At 41.3% G+C, this 18,803-nt stretch overlaps 2 long non-coding RNA genes across 2 annotated transcripts; one reads left to right on the plus strand and one right to left on the minus strand.

Moving 5' to 3' along the window:
- Positions 1 to 1,751: 1,751 nt before the first annotated feature.
- On the minus strand, positions 1,752 to 4,625 carry LOC119803984. Its single transcript, XR_005283774.1, has 3 exons — positions 4,473 to 4,625; positions 2,790 to 2,897; positions 1,752 to 2,430 (listed from the first exon to the last, which is right to left on the minus strand). It is a non-coding gene; the product is annotated as an uncharacterized LOC119803984 (long non-coding RNA).
- A 10,843-nt stretch (positions 4,626 to 15,468) lies between these two features.
- LOC119804080 lies at positions 15,469 to 18,436 on the plus strand. Its single transcript, XR_005283786.1, has 3 exons — positions 15,469 to 16,208; positions 17,812 to 17,919; positions 18,278 to 18,436. It is a non-coding gene; the product is annotated as an uncharacterized LOC119804080 (long non-coding RNA).
- The last annotated feature ends 367 nt before the right edge of the window (positions 18,437 to 18,803 follow it).

Here is an 18,803-nt window from a genome sequence, read left to right on the forward strand (position 1 = left end):
GGGATGCATATGGTGTACAGACAAACATGAAAACCAAACACCCACACATGTAAAATAATTTTTGTAATTTAAAGGTATATCTTGAGGTTTTGGAGCAAGAGAGAACAGTTCATGTTTTGAGTATACATAAAGCAGTTTCATAAGATTCACAGGAAACGTTCTAAGTGTATGTAGATACCACATATCGTGCCAACCCCCAGAGTTAGGATTTCACTGTAAAATTTACCACAGGAATTCTTAAGTTACTTTCTGAAGGTTTTGACTTGTACCTCTCTATAGGCTAAGATGCATGCACTAACCTAATATGAACTCAAAACAAGGCACCACATATATTTCATGTATATGATTATGTAAAAGGCTTGGAGTCATTCAGATTTTCCTTACAACTTTGAGTTGAAATGTTTTCAATTTTAGATGTGTTTGTGCTGCTCTCTACTGGCAGTACAGCAGAACTGCACTTTATAGACTATTCAGGGCAAGACTGATTTTAATCCACAGTCTTTAAATCTTTTCTCTTCAGAATAATCTTTACATGTATTTTTATTCTATTGAAAAGAAATGGCAAATAAATTTAAATTATTTCAGAATGAAAGGCTTGGGATATTAGATATTTTTGTAATTTTTTTTAAATTTTATGATTTATTTACCTGTTTTTATTTGCAATGGTGTGAAGGTGTCAGATCCCCTGAAACTGGATTTTCTGACAGTTGTGAGCTGCCATGTGGGTGCTGGGAATTGAAACCGGTTCCTCTGGAAGAGCAGTCAGTGCTCTTAACCGCTGAGCCATTTCTCCAGCCGTGTAAATTTTTTTATAACAAACTATAAACCCTCAAACAAAAGACTTATAAATTAAGCTTTGGTACATACCAAATGATAAACAAAATTCAAGTATACAAATTAGATTTCATTAAAGTACAACTCGTATTAAATAATTTTTTTCAAGAAACAATAGAGTTCACTTTCATCTAGGTCACAAACTAATGCATTAGCATTTATAGAGTCTCAGGTATGAGATTTCAGAGTATCCTTCTAAGCCAAAGAATAGTCAAACACATCTGAGTATTTCTCAAATTAAAGGTACCGTAAGGACTCCTTTGCAAAGTTATTTGAGGCAACAGAAATCCGGAGTTCACTCTCTTCTGTTGGTTGTGTGTCTCTGTGTGTGTATCTGTGTTTTCAGGTGTGGTATAAGCACTGAGCATCTGAGTTCCAGAGTGCACTTGCCAAGGTCAGAGTAGATGTCCTCCTTCATGGCTCCCAGCCTTACTCCTTGGGGCAGGTTCTCATTGAACTGGAAGCACAACCTCTAGACTGGCTGGCCAGTGAGCTCTCTGTGAAGCGCCTGTCTCTGCCCCAATGATGGAGCTTTAGGCACACGAACACAGCCACGCCCAGCTTTTTACATGAATGCTGAGGACTTGAACTCATTCTTGCTGAGCAAGCACTCTTACCCACTGAGCCATCTCCCCAGCTTTCTCATGTTCTCATTTCCAGGCTCACAAACCACATTCTGCAAAAGTAAAACTGATAATCAGCCCATAGATTTTGAGTAGTAATGATCAAAATAGTAAAGTATCTTCCTGAAGAAATTTTCAAAACATAAACTTGAAATATCAAAGTCAGGCTCTCAAGAACTTCCACGAGCAAGACTTTAAACTCTCACTTGAATAAAAACCACGAGCATTTATCGCCTTTTAAACACACCGTAAACAATGCGATCACCCCACACCGCTCTGCGGTGTTAGACATCATTACTCCCTCTGGGAATGAGGGTGGCAAGGAAAAGACCGAGGGAACCTGCCAGAACTGCACAGCCAGGACTCACACTCACGTGAGCCAATGCCCATGGCTAACACTGTCCTTGCTGCTGGTTACACTGAGCGAGGAGCACCACGCTCAGCACTCCAGCTTGAGGGAACAGCAGCCTCAGCAGCTTCCTTCCCCTGTTGCAATGGTAGCCTGCCTTCTGGAGATATAAAATCACCATGTTCAGGGGATCCTAGACATCTCTTCTATTATGCTGGGTCTGAATCCTAAACCTGAGGGCAAACAAGGCCACTCACTGAACTACATCCTCTGAACCCCAACAGCCTTCATTGGCCCAGGATACTACTGGAGGGACAAGGACAGTAAAGAAACCCTGAGAGATGATGCTGAAGGACAGCTGAGGTAATACACACTAACATGGGCTCTATTTCATACGTTCTACGGGAAGTTTTCTACACACTTCAGAATATTAAGCATCCAACTCACAAACCTACAGACCATTCCAATACGAAATTCAATCCCTCTGGGAATATTTTCCGAGTCCTCACAGCCGGGTCTCACAGACACGCACCAGCAAGGGGCGGCTTGTGTGAATGAAGAAGGCTGGGCACACTGACAATCAGTTTCCCATCTGGAACCGGGGGCACGTTCACATCCGGGCTCCTCAGTGAAACAGAACACGGTGACAAGCTATTACTTAAAGGGTCATTTTTAATTATGTGCTACAGTTGCATCATTTTTCCTCTTTTCAATAGTAATTAATTCTATTAATAAATGAATTTAAGGATAGAATCAATGAGGAAAATCAATTTAAAGATTCAAACATCTTTAGAATGTCATTTTTCATATTAACTACTATGGATAAAACACAAGTTAATAGAAATTTGTATTATATAACTTATACTTTTCATCTCTAGGCCACTTTTAAGATTTCAAAAGTATAAAAATTAAGAAAGTCAGTGATCACTGTATTAACTTTAAAAGTCTGTATTCATATAATTTTGAAAAATCACTTGGCTTACCTTAACACTTTAAGGCCGTTTTTTCTCGAAATCTCCCCAGTACAAGACACTCATTAGGTTTTTGTGTGGAGAATCCAATGGGAACACGAACTCCCCTGAACGGGTGATCTGAAAGGAAGGAACCAAGGAATGCCGATTGTTTTTCCTGTCATTATACACTTTCCAGCAAAATAGGAGAAGTTATTAAACTTCCTGTGCAGACCAATAAAAAATTTAGTATGAGCCACGACTATGAGTCATATATATAATTTTAAATTCTCTAATATTAACATCGGAAAGAAGTAAAAAAAGAATGCAAGGTAATTAATTTTAATTGCATTCAATCTAGCATGTCTGAAACAGTAGTTCCACACGCAACCAATTGTAAAGGTATCATAAGATATGACATTTTTTCCTCCGCTGTGGACATTTACCACTCCACAGTACCTCTCCACTTAGAGGGCACAAGTAAGCGCTAGAGAGCTGCATGGCACAGGAGCTACCACACTGGACATGCGCAGTGTCCACAGCACAGTGGACAATGTAGCTATAAGGAATATTGAAAAACTCACATACCATGGGTATTTTTTTTTTTTTTTTTGGTTTTTCGAGACAGGGTTTCCCTGTAGTTTCTAGAGCCTGTCCTGGAACTAGCTCTTGTAGAGCAGGCTGGCCTCGATCTCAGAGATCTGTCTGCCTCTGCCTCCCGAGTGCTGGGATTAAAGGCGTGCACCACCACTGCCCGGCCCTACCATGGGTATTTTAAATATATTGTACTATCATCTCACAGAAACAGTCTCTACTTTTTATGATCATTTGTTCCTGGAAACAAGGCCATTGTGAATTCAGTCATTAATTCACTCAAGTAACATTCACTGATTACTACACATGACTAAGTAGTTAAAATAAAGCCTTCTATACTCAAGATGGCAGAACGTCAGAGCCACAGTTTAGTAGGGAAGAAAGTGGGGCAGGTGATGATGAAGAACAGACCTGGTACTGAGACTGGCTCTGGGCACTATAAATTCCAGGCTGGCAACTTACTATCTCCAAAATAAAATAAAACAGACTGAGAGCAAAGAAGGGAGCTCAACATGGTTCAACGTCATCCTCAGCTACATAGCAAATTCAAGGCTGTATAAATTACAGGAAATCCTGTCTCAAGGGGAAAACAAACAAACCAACAAAAAGAAGGAGAAAAAAAGGTTTCCAAATCTCCGCATAACTCTCCAGTAGTCCTGTTGGTCTCTGCTCTCAGCCCCACACACAGAGGGAAGAATGGGGCTCGCAAAGGCAATGGAGCTGTTGATGAATGGAGAAGACAATGGAGGTAAGACAGTCCCCGAATTCTTGCTAATTCATGAAACTACAGATATCACATGGGTGCACACATACATGCGTGCACGCACACACGTGCATTCAATGCACACCAAATTTTTTTTAATAAACTAAAGCTTTTTATAACTTCATTCTGATCTCTCCTTGATTTCCCAAAACCAGCACTTTGGTGCCTTACTTCAAAGACAGAGGATAAAGAAACAAACATCTTGCAAATAGGAAGATTCATCCAGGCACAAAGCATAAAAAGCTCTCATCAGATTCTGATGAAGACACCAGGGATGCGGACACAGTGAGGACAGTCAGTGTCTTCCCGTGAGCAGTATGTGACGCTGTGTTAACAAATGAGCTAATTTCTGAACTCACTTTTACCCAGTACCATTCAGCAATGACTTCCACAGACCACTAAGGATAAAGTTCCTCCTTCACAAAACACAGGTGCTTCTACCTGTTGGTCACCCAAGTAACAAGACAGCAGCAGCCAGCTTAGGAACAGGCATGCGCTTTATCTGCTGCGGTGATAAACAACTGTACCTACAAATGAGCAGGAAACACATGAGAAAATTAACTTCAAGAAAGAAAGAAAAGCAGAGAAAAGAGCTGCAAGGTGCCAACCCCACTAATACAAAGTTCCAGGGGCCACTTGCGGGTGGTAACTATGGAGTCACACTGACACCTGGTGGACCCAATGGCACTTACACATAAGCTGATTTTTCCATTTTACTGGTTTTAAATTGCCAGGCTGTTTTTGTTTTTTTAAATTACTTTCAAATGACTTACATTTTGGTAATTTCCCCACATGTAATATACTTTTCTTCACATTCAGACTTACACAAATATTGTCTGGATTCCATCATGATGTTTTTCACAGGAGCCCCATCAGAGAGAGCCTTGCAACTGGTGACCCGAATGGTGACATCTCTTGGTACAAAGAAGCACTGGTTTTGAGCCCAGTGATACAGAAGCCAGCTGACTTCAGTGAGGGGCGGTACCCACAGTAAGCCTCAGTCTCGCACACTGCTGACCCCTAGATCTCCAATCACCTTGCCCAACCTCACCCTTCCATTGCAGCTTCAAGCCTGCCTACCACCCTGCTCCTGTCGTCCCATTTTCTCTCCCTCCGCATGCACTCACTTTATTTATCTACTTCAACACACCTTCTCTTTGGAAAACACACGTTTAATCCGAGCACTTGGGAGCCATTTTTAATGTGATGGACCAAGATTTCTAAAACCATGAGCCCAAAACCCCTTTCCTTCTTTAAGCTGCTCCTGCTGGGGATGTTGTCAGCTTCCTCCCATCACTAATTAGGCTAGGGATGCCATGGACTTAAGTCTCCCTACGTCCTCTCCTTTGCTTCATTCCTTGTCAATGCCAAAGACACTTCTACAACTCTACTCACTCAGACAAAAATAAGGAGTCTCCCAAGGGGCAGGCACAGGCATCCGGTTCTGATGGAAAGCAACATCACATTAGAGGGGTCAAGAATGCTGGCAAAGTTACCTTAGGCAGATAAACTTGATGAAGGAACTGAAGATAAACAGGTAACAGAATTCAGCTGGCAAGCACTTCTGGCTCCTGCATCTGGACCATCCCATTCCCAGAACACAAGGTTTCCCATTCTCATGGGGGTGCTTTTCAGAGACTATTTTGTCATGATAGAAAATGTACTAGGTCAAAACCCTGCAGTGGCATGTTTTCAATAGCTGCAGATTCCCGACTGTCTTAACTATCCTGGAGTTTTTGGAGGTGAGGAAACAGTTACACTCCTTCTGGTACCTCTAAACTCACAGAAATCACTGAGCAAATTCCAATGATGCATCCTATGCCTTACAATGCTAACTATTCAAAGCACCTACTTCTCCTACATCTTTTTAAGTAGAATACAAACAGTCTTTCTTATACAACTTTCACACATGCTAAGTCTTACTTGACCCTCCTTCTGTATTCTTCTCCCTCATCTCCTTGCCCCTACTCATACCCTCCACCCCAATGTTCCCTTTTGAACACCCCTAGAGTTCAACTTCCATATCACATATGTTCTATTACCTTCTCCAACCACCTCCCTTGAAGTGTCTTATGATTTTGTTTCATGTCAAAATAAAAAAATTCTTGGTTTTTCTAAGGCAGGGTCTCATTGTGTAGCCTTGGCTAGCCTGGAACTTGCTCTTAGACTAGTCTGACCTCAAAGTCATAGATATCAGTCTACTTATGCCTCCCAAGTGCTTGGATTAAAAATATGCACCACTATGCCTAGCCTGACAAAAGACTTTCAAAATACGACACTGAAAGCATAAGCAACATTTAAAAATTAACAAACTGCTGGGCAGTGGCGGTATACACCTTTAATCACAGCACTGGTAGGCAGAAGCAGGAGGATCTCTGTGAGTATGAGACCAGCCTAGTCTACAGAATGAGTTCAGGACAGCCAAGGCTACTCAGAGAAACCCTGTCTCCCTGTCTCCAAAAACAAAAAACAAAACAAACAAAACAAATCAAACTTCATGCTTTCCATAATGCTGAAGAAAGCAAACAAAAAAACATAGAAGAAAATATTTGCTAATCATGTAAAAATACTAGATAAGAATCTAGTATCCAAATTATATAAAGATCACTTACAAACCAACAATTTTAAAGATGCAACCCTAAAATATACATAGAAGCTTTTATATAGAACATAGAAGAACTGATAAGAATGTGAAACCATCAGGTATGGTTGGTCTTTAGAGAAACGCAGATCAAAACCATAAGATACCGCTTCATAGTAACATAGTTATAATTTGAATTACAAATAACAAGTATTGGTGAAGACGTGAGGAGATGTCACACACATTCTTGGTGGAGATGTAGAGTGATGTATCTACTATGGAAAATGGTGGGGCCTCAAACTATTAAAGATGCACTCATCACAAGGTACAGCAACGTTAGACCAGGTAAGTGTCTAAGAGCACAGAAATGTATTCCCAGAGCTAGTCAAACTACAGAGTTTGAAGGCACAGTCTTCACAAATAACCCCACTTTTAAAACCAACCATAATTCTCTAAAATCACCTCAGACTCAACAGTCTGTCAGAGAATTTCTGAAACTTACTAATGTTCTTACAGTCGGTTGTGAGTAGCCACACATCTCAGTACAGACAAAATCTACAATCCGTGTGCTACAGAGGCCGTCTGGGAGAACTGGTGAATCGGAATAAATTCACGCATGACACTAATGTGTCCATAGGAGTTTTATAACGTTAGCTATCTGATGTAGGAGAGTCTTCTGTTTTGTCTTGATTTCACTGGTTAAATAAAGAAACTGCCTTGGCCCTTTGATAGAACAGAAAATTAGGTAGGCGGAGTAAACAGAACAGGATGCTGGGTAAAGGCAGTGAGGCAGACACCATGCTTCTCCTACCCAAGATGGATAGTGGTTAGAATCTTCCCGATAAGCCACCACTTCGTGGTGCTACACAGATTAATAGAAATGGGTTAATCAAGATGTGAGATAAGGTTATCTAAATTAACTAAAAGGTGGAAAGAGAATATCGAAATTAACAAAATTAGAAATGAAAAGAGGGACATAACAACAAACACTGAGAGAATCCAGAGAGTAAGGACATGCTTTAGAAACCTGTAGTCCATCAAATTGGAAAATCTAAAAGAAATTGGTAATTTTCTCTATACCACTTACCAAAGTTATACCAAAATCAGATAAGCAATTTAAATAGACCTATAACCCCTAGTAAAATAGAAGCAGTCATTAAAAGCCTATCAGTCAAAAAGAAAGCCCAGGGTCTTTTTTGTTTGTTTTAACATAAAAATCTACCAAACTTTCAAAGAAAAGTTAATGTCACTATTCCTCAAATTATTTCACAAAATAAAAACATAAGGAAAGCACCCAATTTGTTTTATGAGGACACAGTTACCCTGATACCTAAACCACACAAAGATACAACAAGAAAGAGGATTACAGACCAATTTTCCTTATGAATGTAGGTGCAAAAATTCTTGCATAAAAATGTTTGCAAAATGAATTCAAAAACAAATTTAAAAGATTTTTCACCATGACCAAGTAGGCTTCATCCCAGAGATGCAGGATGGCTCAACATATGAAAATCAGTAAATGAGCCAAGTGGTGGTGGCGCACGCCTTTAGTCCCATCATTTGGAAGGCAGAGGCAGGCGGATCTCTGTGAGTTTGAGGCCAGCCTGGTCTATAACAGCTAGCTCCAGGACAGACTCCAAAGTTACAGAGAAACCCCATCTCAATAAAACAAAACAAAAAAATCAGTAAATGTATCTATCAAATAAACAACCCGAAAGACAAAACTACATGATCATCTCATTAGATACAGAAAAGACCTTTGACAAAATCCAACACTCTTCATGAAAAAAGTTCTGGAGAGATTAAGGAGATATACCTCAACCTAAAAAGGGTCGTTTACAGCAAGCCCATAGCCAACATCAACTTAAATGAAGAGAAACTCAAAGCAATTCCACTAAACTCAGTAAAAAGACAAGGTTGTCCACTCTATAACCATTCACTATAGTACTTGAAGTTCTACCTAGAGCAGTAAGGCAACTAACAAGGGGATAAAATTGGAAAGGAAGAAGTCAAAGTATCTTTATTTACAGATGATATAATAGTACACATAACTGGAACTAAAATTTTTTTCTGGGAAACTCCAAAGTAGCTAGATACGAAATTAGCTGACAAAAATCAATAGCCTTTCTTTATACAAATGACAAATGGACTGAGCAGGGAAGCAACATCTTCCATAATAGCCTCAAATAACATGAAGTATCCTGGGACAACTAACGAAGCAAGTGAAAGACGTGTGCGATAAAAATTTTAAGACACTGACAGGCGGAGATGGCGCACGCCTTTAATCCCAGCACTTGGGAGGCAGAGGCAGGCGGATCTATGTGAGTTTGAGGCCAGCCTGGTCTACACGAGTTAGTTCCAGAACTGGCTCCATAGCGACTGAGAAACCCTGTCTCGAAAAACCAAACCAAAACAAAACCTTTAAGACATTAAAGATTAGTTTGGATAGGGGTTTGTCAATCTTGTTGATTTTCTCCAAGAACCAGCTTTATGTTTCATTGATTCTTTGGATTGTTTTCTGTGTTTCTATTTTGTTGATTTCAGCCCTCAGTTTATTTCCAGTCTTCTACTCCTCTGAGGTGAGTCTGCTTCTTTTTTTTTTTTCCTAGAGCTTTCAAGTGTGCTGTTAAGTCTCTAATGTGAGCTTTCTCTGTTTTCTTTATGTGGGCTCTTAGTGCTATGAACTTTCCTCTTAGCATTGCTTACATAGTGTCCCAAAGGTTTGGCTATGTTGTGTCTTTATTTTCGTTGAATTCACTTTGACTTTATTTTCTTTATTTCTTCCTTGACCCAGGGGTGGTTCAGTAGTTGACTGTTCACGTCCCATGAGTTTGTAGGTTTTCTAGGGGTAGAACTGTTATTGAATTCTAACTTTATTCCATGGTGATCCGATAGTACACAGGTGGTTACTACAGTTTTTTTGTATCTGTGGATGTTTGCTTTGTTACCGATTATATGATCAATTTTTGAGAAAGTTCCATGAGATGCTGAGAAGCATCTTTTCTGTTTCTTTTCTGTTTGGATGGAATGTTCTATAGATGTCTGTTAAGTCCATTTGGTTCATTACATCTGTTAGTTCTCTTATTTCTCTGTTAAGTTTCTGTCTGGTTGACCTGTCCATTGGTGAGAGAGGAGTGTTGAAATCTCCTACTATTACAGTGTGGGGTTTAGTGTATGCTTTAAGTTCTAGTAATGTTTCTTTTACATATGTGGGTGCTTTTATATTGAGGCATAGATATTCAGGATTGAGACTTCCTCCTGATGAATTGTTCCTGTTTTGAGTATAAAGTCCTTCTCCATCTCTTATGACTGATTTTAGTTTGAAATCAATTTTGTAGCTATTAGTATAGCCACACCCACTTTTTTCTTAGGTCTATTTGATTGGAAAGCCTTTTCCCAACCCTTTACTCTGAGGTAGTGTCTCTCTTTGAGGTTGAGGTGTGTTTCTTGTAAACAGCAGAATGTTGGATCCTGTTTGTCTCGTATCCATTCTCTTAACCTGTGCCTTTTTATGGGTGAATTGAGTCCATTGATATTAAATGATATTAATGACCAGTGATTGTTAACTCCAGTTTTTTTTTTTTTTTTTTTTTTTTTTGCTGGTAGTGTTTGTGTGTTTCCCTTCTTTGAGTTGTGCTGGTGGAGGGTTGACAGATGCCTCTGTTATTATGGGTGTTGTTGGTTTCCTTGTTTTCCTTCTAATATTTTCTGTAAGGCTGAGTTTGTGGCTACGTGTTTGAAAGCCAGTGCTATAAAAAGAAAAGAAAAAAACTTTTAAAATCAGGTTCTTAACATCTTATATTTCAATAATGGTGCACTTCATACACACAAGTAGGTTTGATATGCAAACATACAAGGTGCACATGTACATAGCATCTCTAAGAAAAAATGCAATACTTTAAATGTCATTTAATTTTAGAGTTGGTCATTAGAATTTTTCAGCCAACTTGGCCAAAGATGCTATTAGAGTGACCCATCTGGATTACCAATGTGACCCTCCTTTCTTCCATTGCCCTCCATGGTCCTGTTTTGGTCCTTGGATTGAAGCACTAGTACACATCATCCAAGTATTCAAGTCACTAAATCCTTAAAAGGTGAATTTCCCGTCGAGTCAAAGAATAGTTATTACCTCTAAAAGACTGCTCCAGCTAAACAAAGTGCAATATGAACAGTACATCAGAAGGGCACACCTAACTAGTCTGCTAAGACAGAACTTCACAATTAAGTCTAGAGCAAAACTAGCTAGCTTGTTAGGTCAGACCTTCAGGATTAAAGGTCTATAAGGAGTGTGTTTGAGCCACACTCCAGTGACTAGGTTCATCAGAACTACTTTATCTTCATTTAAAATACACTTTACATTTCTGGATATAGCTTATTTAATTATAATATAGTGGAAACTTTAAGAGGGTACTGAAGAAGAAATAAGTGAACGGCACAGCTAATAATAGTAGAGTTTATAATCAAATTTCTTATGAAATTGACCGTGAACTAGTTTTTGCTTGTCAGTTTTTAAAGACGGGGTCTTACATGGTGAATCCCCGGTTGGCCTGGGATTCACCATGTAGAACAAGCTGACCTTATTTTCAAGAGACACACAGGGATCTGCCCGTCTCTGCCTCCGGCGTGAACCACTTCAGGTTAAGTTACTTGATTTCACTGAGCTTCAAAAGTTATCTTTTTGTTTGGCTGGGTTCTTTGGGGATAGTGTCTTATTATGTTGCTCTGGCTGTCCCGGAACTCACTATGTAAACCAGGCTGGCCTGGAAATCAGAGATTCCCCCTTCCTCTGCCTCCCAAGTGCTTAAAGGCGTTCGCTACAATGCCCAACCAAAGTCCTTTTTTTGTCCTACTGTCATTAGTTTGGAGAACTAAATGAGATAATCCGCATGAACTGCTGCTGACAGTGTCTGAAACATAACAGCGGGTAACACATCTGTTGACACTCGTGATGGGGATTCAGGCGATACCTGTGATTTTGGTTTCCCCCTCCGCCGTGACGTGAGCTGAGGAGACACAGTGATGGCTAGGAAAGATTGAAACTCAAAAGGGCTGCTAGGGACAAAACTACAATTCTAGCTAGAGGCACAACAGCTCCAAGATTCAGAAATCTAAGCTTTTGCCCTAGGCCTTCCCACCACTGTCTGGGAACTGGCAATGCCTGCTTGTACTTCCTCTCTGGGAGAGGAGAATCCACAGCACTTGGAGCACTCTGCAGCTACTTATCCTTCTGACTCTTCCTGATCTACCAGAGGGTCAGTAGAGCTCCACCACATTCAACAGCATCTTCTACCGTCAGAAAGGACACGCTGCCTCCCAGACTCTCGCCTTGGAAACAGCACTCATCTAAACCTGGTCCTGAGAGACATCCTTACAGAGTCAAGGAAAACCCTCGCTTCCCTAGTCCATGGGCGCAGCCATGTTGCTGTACGGAATTGAGACTCCAGGAGAGATCGGGCCGCTCCGTTCCGACGTCGTTTTCGTCCTAGGTCCCAGTTTCGAAGATAGAGCCAGACTCCTCTCCTGACGAAGACACCGGCTACTAAAAGCCAGGGATCCTGGTGCGCCGCCGAGCGACCGACATGCACACTTCCGACCAAAGCGACTGACGCGGAGGAAGTGCGTACTCGCCGCAGGCGTTCTGACGTCACGCAGGCGGGGATTTTAAAATCAAAATGACTCTTGGTTGGCGTTGTCGGGTGTTTTTGTATGCAGTTGTGCTGTTTGCAGGAAGTTGGGCGCTGGGTCTCGTCAAGAAGCACAGATCTCGTCAAGAAGAGGAGAGAAAGGTAACTGCTGACATGGGGTTAACTCCGTTCCTGCTAAGAGACTCTGCGGCATCAGAGACCTGGGGTGGCGTCTGCCAGGCTCTGCGTTCAGGGATCAGTAAGTTTGTGCGGGCAGCGCCTGGAGAGGGAAAAGAGGATGCTGATTGCTGGCCGAGGTGTGGGGCGGGGTGGGCGGACTGCCAGGGAGGAGCAGGTTGGAACGCTGCGTTCTCGTGGTAATGCAGCATCTGAAAAGCCGTGTAAGGAGAAGTCTGGGAAACTGAAGTCTTGAGAATAAAATCAAAGTGGAGCCGAACAAGGAGGGATGTGGCTCAGTGCACAGCCTATCGTGCTAAAGGGCCCAGCTCAAACAAACAATAAAGTAGGCGTTAGTATTTGGTGTTAGTATTTGGGCGTCTGCATTGGCCTGCCTGCCCTTAGGGTCCTGACAGGATACGTCCTCACCTGTAGCCACTAAGAGCACCTCACCTGTAGCCACTTCTGCGCACATTTGCTATGGTTTCTTGTAACAGGTGGGCCTACCCACCAACCTCTGCCTACTCGCCTACTCCTGTCTCTACTTCTCTCTCGCGTGCTCTCTCTCTCTCTCTCTCTCTCTCTCTCTCTCTCTCTCTCTCTCTCTCTCTCTCTCTCTCTCTCTCTCTCTCTCTCTCTCTCTCTCTCTCTCTCTCTCTCTCTCCAGCACTCTTGACCCCAGGGACTAGTCTGCCCCCTCTCTGCCTCCTCAGCCCCCTCAGCCCCTTCTCTCTCATCTTCCAATAAACCTCCTAAGTGAGGCTTATCGCATGGCATGACTTCTCTTCGCTGCTTATATTATTATTGTTGTTGTTGTTGTTGTTGTTGTTATTATTATTATTATTATCAGCGAGTTCCGTCTCTCCCTCGAAGGAAGCCAGGGCAGGTACTAAAAAGGCTGAGTGGCTAGCGTCTAGCCCTGCAGAGACAAAGACAGGGTCTGACATAGGCATGCTTATGATACTAAAATGTTTTGAGAATGGAAGCAGCCTCTACATTATGTTGTGGACAGGATTGCTTATCTTTACTGAAATGAGATTAGAACCAGAAAGACAATGATGGGTATTAAACTATGGGGTTAAACATAAAGCAAGAAAAGTAGGCATTAGGAAAACAGAATGATTCCTGTTTTTGAAGCCAAACGAAATATTTTGAGGAGAGTTAAGGAGCCTGAGATTTCTCGTCAAGCAGCCTGTGAGTTACCATTGAAATAGACATAAGAGATAGCAGTGATGTACTCAGGGATAATGCATTGAAATTTTGCAATCATGGATTGCCTTGTGATGCGGGAATCATATATGCTCATTTTTGCGTTGCCTTGTTTGAGTGTATTGAATTCTTGAAGTTGCATAGGTGTTATCTGTAGTGAGGACTTAAGTATACATAAAAAACAAATACAGCTCACGGAAAATACTATAGAAAAGGAACAAACTTAGTTACTCTTCTATTTCAGAAAAAAGTGATAATTGCTGCTTAATGAACCACTTGCATCTGGAACATTTTTCTGATATTGAAATCATGAATTAGGTTCTGGGCATGAAGGGCAGTTTCATATCCACCCATGGTGCTGGCCGCCTCTTCATACGTGAATTAAGATCCCAGGACCTCAATAAACCAGACCTTTATACCCTTCAAATGTAAGTGCCTCCAAGTATGGGTCTCAGCTGCATACTACCATGTTCTGTACCTAGTTCTCAGAAACTATAGAATCAGATGGTGAAAGTGGAGCCATCTCTAGTTCAACATTTGAGTCTTTTACTCTCCGAAGGTTAAGAATAACTTCAAAGAGCTTTGGTTTTACTGTCTAAGTCTGTCAGTATTAATTATATTAGAAATTAAGAAAATGTCAATATAAACTCAATTTAAAATAATCTCATTATGTGGTTTCAAAAATAAAATGGTTTTATTTATTTATTTGCTTCTTTGTTTTGGTTTGGTTTGGTTTTTGGAGACAGGATTTCTCTATGTAGCCCTAGCTTTCCTGGAACTCACTCTGTAGACCAGGCTAGCATCGAACTTTGAGATCTACCTGCCTCCCAAGTGCTTGGATTAAAGGTGTGTTCCCCAAAGAGAAGGTGTGTTGAAGTAGATAAATAAAGTGTATAAAGGAGGGAGGAGGTAGTGTGGTAGCAGAAGAGGCTGGGTGGTTTATTTAACTGAAGTATGAGATAACTTCATATGCCAAGGGAAATACTGGACAAGGGACCTGAGAAGTGGTAACCATGGGTAAATGAAAGAATCCATGACCGATTTGAGAACCTGAGAATAGACTGAGCCCTTCAGTGGTCTAATTCTTTTGCCCCGTGTGTTTCTTCACCTCATTTATGTGTATGAAGAAGTTGAGCTGCATTGTGGCATTGGCTGTGTGTGCGTGTGGTCATGCTTCAGTGATGGAGTGTGTGCTTTGCATGCACAGGGCCCTAGATCCATCCGTCTTGTGTGTATGTATATGTGCACGCATACATCCACATGTGTGCACAGTGACAAAACCTAGTTATATCATTGGAATGGGTTACTGGAGGGTGAGTGCATATATTATTTGAATAGGGGAATTAACATTTGTGTACACATTACATGGCTTTTGCTTTGTAGTTGCCCAGGATAGTGTCAAGACTTTCCTTGTTGAGACAGAGGGATCTCAGAGCTTCAGCACACTGAATATCGAGAGTGAGGACAAAATGTGTTCATTGAGGAAGGTTTGGGGCTAGTGCGACCGGGTGACGCTTAAAGAGAAGGGAGGTTTTGCAGGAGTTGAAGGAGTCTAGAAGCAATGATAGGGACACCCGAATACCGATGTATCATCTCCAGTTGTATGTTGAATGCTGGGGAAAGACTTGCATTTCTTTGGATATTTGTAAAACAAGTAATGTTCTGTCAAAACAAATTGACTTTGTACTGTTAATGGTCAGGAGGTATAAGACAGTGGGCCTTTAAAATGAGAGCATGCGGAGGGAGAGAAAATGGGACGACAGGAGCAGGGTGGTAGGCAGGCTTGAAGCTGCAATGGGAGGGTGAGGTCGGGCAAGGTGATTGGAGATCTAGGGGTCAGCAGTGTGCGAGACTGAGGCTTACTGTGGGTACCGCCCCTCACTGAAGTCAGCTGGCTTCTATATCACTGGGCTCAAAACCAGTGCTTCTTTGTACCAAGAGATGTCACCATTCGGGTCACCAGTTGCAAGGCTGTCTCTGATGGGGCTCCTGTGAAACTCATCATGATGGAATCCAGACAATATTTGTGTAAGTCTGAATGGGAGGAAAAGCATATTACATGTGGGAAAATTACCAAAATGTAAGTCATTTGAAAGTAATTTAAAAAACAAACACAAACAGCCTGGCAATTTAAAACCAGTAAAATGGAAAAATCAGCTTATGTGTAAGTGCCATTGGGTCCACCAGGTGTCAGTGAGACTCTATAGTTGCCACATGCGAGTGGCCCCTGGAACTTTGTATTAGTGGGGTTGGCGCCCTGCAGCTCTTTTCTCTGCTTTTCTTTCTTTCTTGAAGTTAATTTTCTCATGTGTTTCCTGCTCATTTTTAGGTACAGTTGTTTATCACCGCAGCAGATAAAGCGCATGCCTGTTCCTAAGCTGGCTGCTGCTGACTGTCTTGTTGTTACTTGGGTGACCAACAGGTAGAAGCACCTGTGTTTTGTGAAGGAGGAACTTTATCCTTAGTGGTCTGTGGAAGTCATTGCGGAATGGTTCTGGGTAAAAGTGAGTTCAGAAATTAGCTCATTTGTTAACACAGCGTCACATACTGCTCACGGGAAGACACTGACTGTCCTCACTGTGTCCGCATCCCTGGTGTCTTCATCAGAATCTGATGAGAGCTTTCTATGCTTTGTGCCTGGACGAATCTTCCTATTCTCAAGATGTTTGTTTCTTTATCCTGTGTCTTTGAAGTAGGGCCCCAAGTGGCTGGTTTTGGGAAATCAAGGAGAGATCAGAATGAAGTTATAAAAAGCTCTAGTTTATTAAAAAAAATTTGGTGTGCATTGAATGCACGTGTGTGCGTGCACGCATGTATGTGTGCACCCATGTGATATCTGTAGTTTAATGAATTAGCAAGAATTCGGGGACTGTCTTACCTCCATTGTCTTCTCCATTCATCAACAGCTCCATTGCCTTTGCGAGCCCCATTCTTCCCTCTGTGTGTGGGGCTGAGAGCAGAGACCAACAGGACTACTGGAGAGTTATGCGGAGATTTGGAAACCTTTTTTTCTCCTTCTTTTTGTTGGTTTGTTTGTTTTCCCCTTGAGACAGGATTTCCTGTAATTTATACAGCCTTGAATTTGCTATGTAGCTGAGGATGACGTTGAACCATGTTGAGCTCCCTTCTTTGCTCTCAGTCTGTTTTATTTTATTTTGGAGATAGTAAGTTGCCAGCCTGGAATTTATAGTGCCCAGAGCCAGTCTCAGTACCAGGTCTGTTCTTCATCATCACCTGCCCCACTTTCTTCCCTACTAAACTGTGGCTCTGACGTTCTGCCATCTTGAGTATAGAAGGCTTTATTTTAACTACTTAGTCATGTGTAGTAATCAGTGAATGTTACTTGAGTGAATTAATGACTGAATTCACAATGGCCTTGTTTCCAGGAACAAATGATCATAAAAAGTAGAGACTGTTTCTGTGAGATGATAGTACAATATATTTAAAATACCCATGGTAGGGCCGGGCAGTGGTGGTGCACGCCTTTAATCCCAGCACTCGGGAGGCAGAGGCAGACAGATCTCTGAGATCGAGGCCAGCCTGCTCTACAAGAGCTAGTTCCAGGACAGGCTCTAGAAACTACAGGGAAACCCTGTCTCGAAAAACCAAAAAAAAAAAAAAAAAAAAAAAAAAAAAAAAAAAAAAAAAAAAATACCCATGGTATGTGAGTTTTTCAATATTCCTTATAGCTACATTGTCCACTGTGCTGTGGACACTGCGCATGTCCAGTGTGGTAGCTCCTGTGCCATGCAGCTCTCTAGCGCTTACTTGTGCCCTCTAAGTGGAGAGGTACTGTGGAGTGGTAAATGTCCACAGCGGAGGAAAAAATGTCATATCTTATGATACCTTTACAATTGGTTGCGTGTGGAACTACTGTTTCAGACATGCTAGATTGAATGCAATTAAAATTAATTACCTTGCATTCTTTTTTTACTTCTTTCCGATGTTAATATTAGAGAATTTAAAATTATATATATGACTCATACTCGTGGCTCATACTAAATTTTTTATTGGTCTGCACAGGAAGTTTAATAACTTCTCCTATTTTGCTGGAAAGTGTATAATGACAGGAAAAACAATCGGCATTCCTTGGTTCCTTCCTTTCAGATCACCCGTTCAGGGGAGTTCGTGTTCCCATTGGATTCTCCACACAAAAACCTAATGAGTGTCTTGTACTGGGGAGATTTCGAGAAAAAACGGCCTTAAAGTGTTAAGGTAAGCCAAGTGATTTTTCAAAATTATATGAATACAGACTTTTAAAGTTAATACAGTGATCACTGACTTTCTTAATTTTTATACTTTTGAAATCTTAAAAGTGGCCTAGAGATGAAAAGTATAAGTTATATAATACAAATTTCTATTAACTTGTGTTTTATCCATAGTAGTTAATATGAAAAATGACATTCTAAAGATGTTTGAATCTTTAAATTGATTTTCCTCATTGATTCTATCCTTAAATTCATTTATTAATAGAATTAATTACTATTGAAAAGAGGAAAAATGATGCAACTGTAGCACATAATTAAAAATGATCTTTAAGTAATAGCTTGTCACCGTGTTCTGTTTCACTGAGGAGCCCGGATGTGAACGTGCCCCCGGTTCCAGATGGGAAACTGATTGTCAGTGTGCCCAGCCTTCTTCATTCACACAAGCCGCCCCTTGCTGGTGCGTGTCTGTGAGACCCGGCTGTGAGGACTCGGAAAATATTCCCAGAGGGATTGAATTTCGTATTGGAATGGTCTGTAGGTTTGTGAGTTGGATGTTTATATTCTGAAGCGTGTAGAAAACTTCTCGTAGAACGTATGAAATAGAGGACATGTTAGTGTGTATTACCTCAGCTGTCCTTCAGCATCATCTCTCAGGGTTTCTTTACTGTCCTTGTCCCTCCGTAGTATCCTGGGCCGATGAAGGCTGTTGGGGTTCAGAGGATGTAGTTCAGTGAGTGGCCTTGTTTGCCCTCAGGTTTAGGATTCAGACCCAGCATAATAGAAGAGATGTCTAGGATCCCCTGAACATGGTGATTTTATATCTCCAGAAGGCAGGCTACCATTGCAACAGGGGAAGGAAGCTGCTGAGGCTGCTGTTCCCTCAAGCTGGAG

The sequence above is a fragment of the Arvicola amphibius genome, chromosome 18, assembly GCF_903992535.2.
Source record: "Arvicola amphibius chromosome 18, mArvAmp1.2, whole genome shotgun sequence".
In the NCBI taxonomy this organism is placed as follows: Eukaryota; Metazoa; Chordata; class Mammalia; order Rodentia; family Cricetidae; genus Arvicola; species Arvicola amphibius.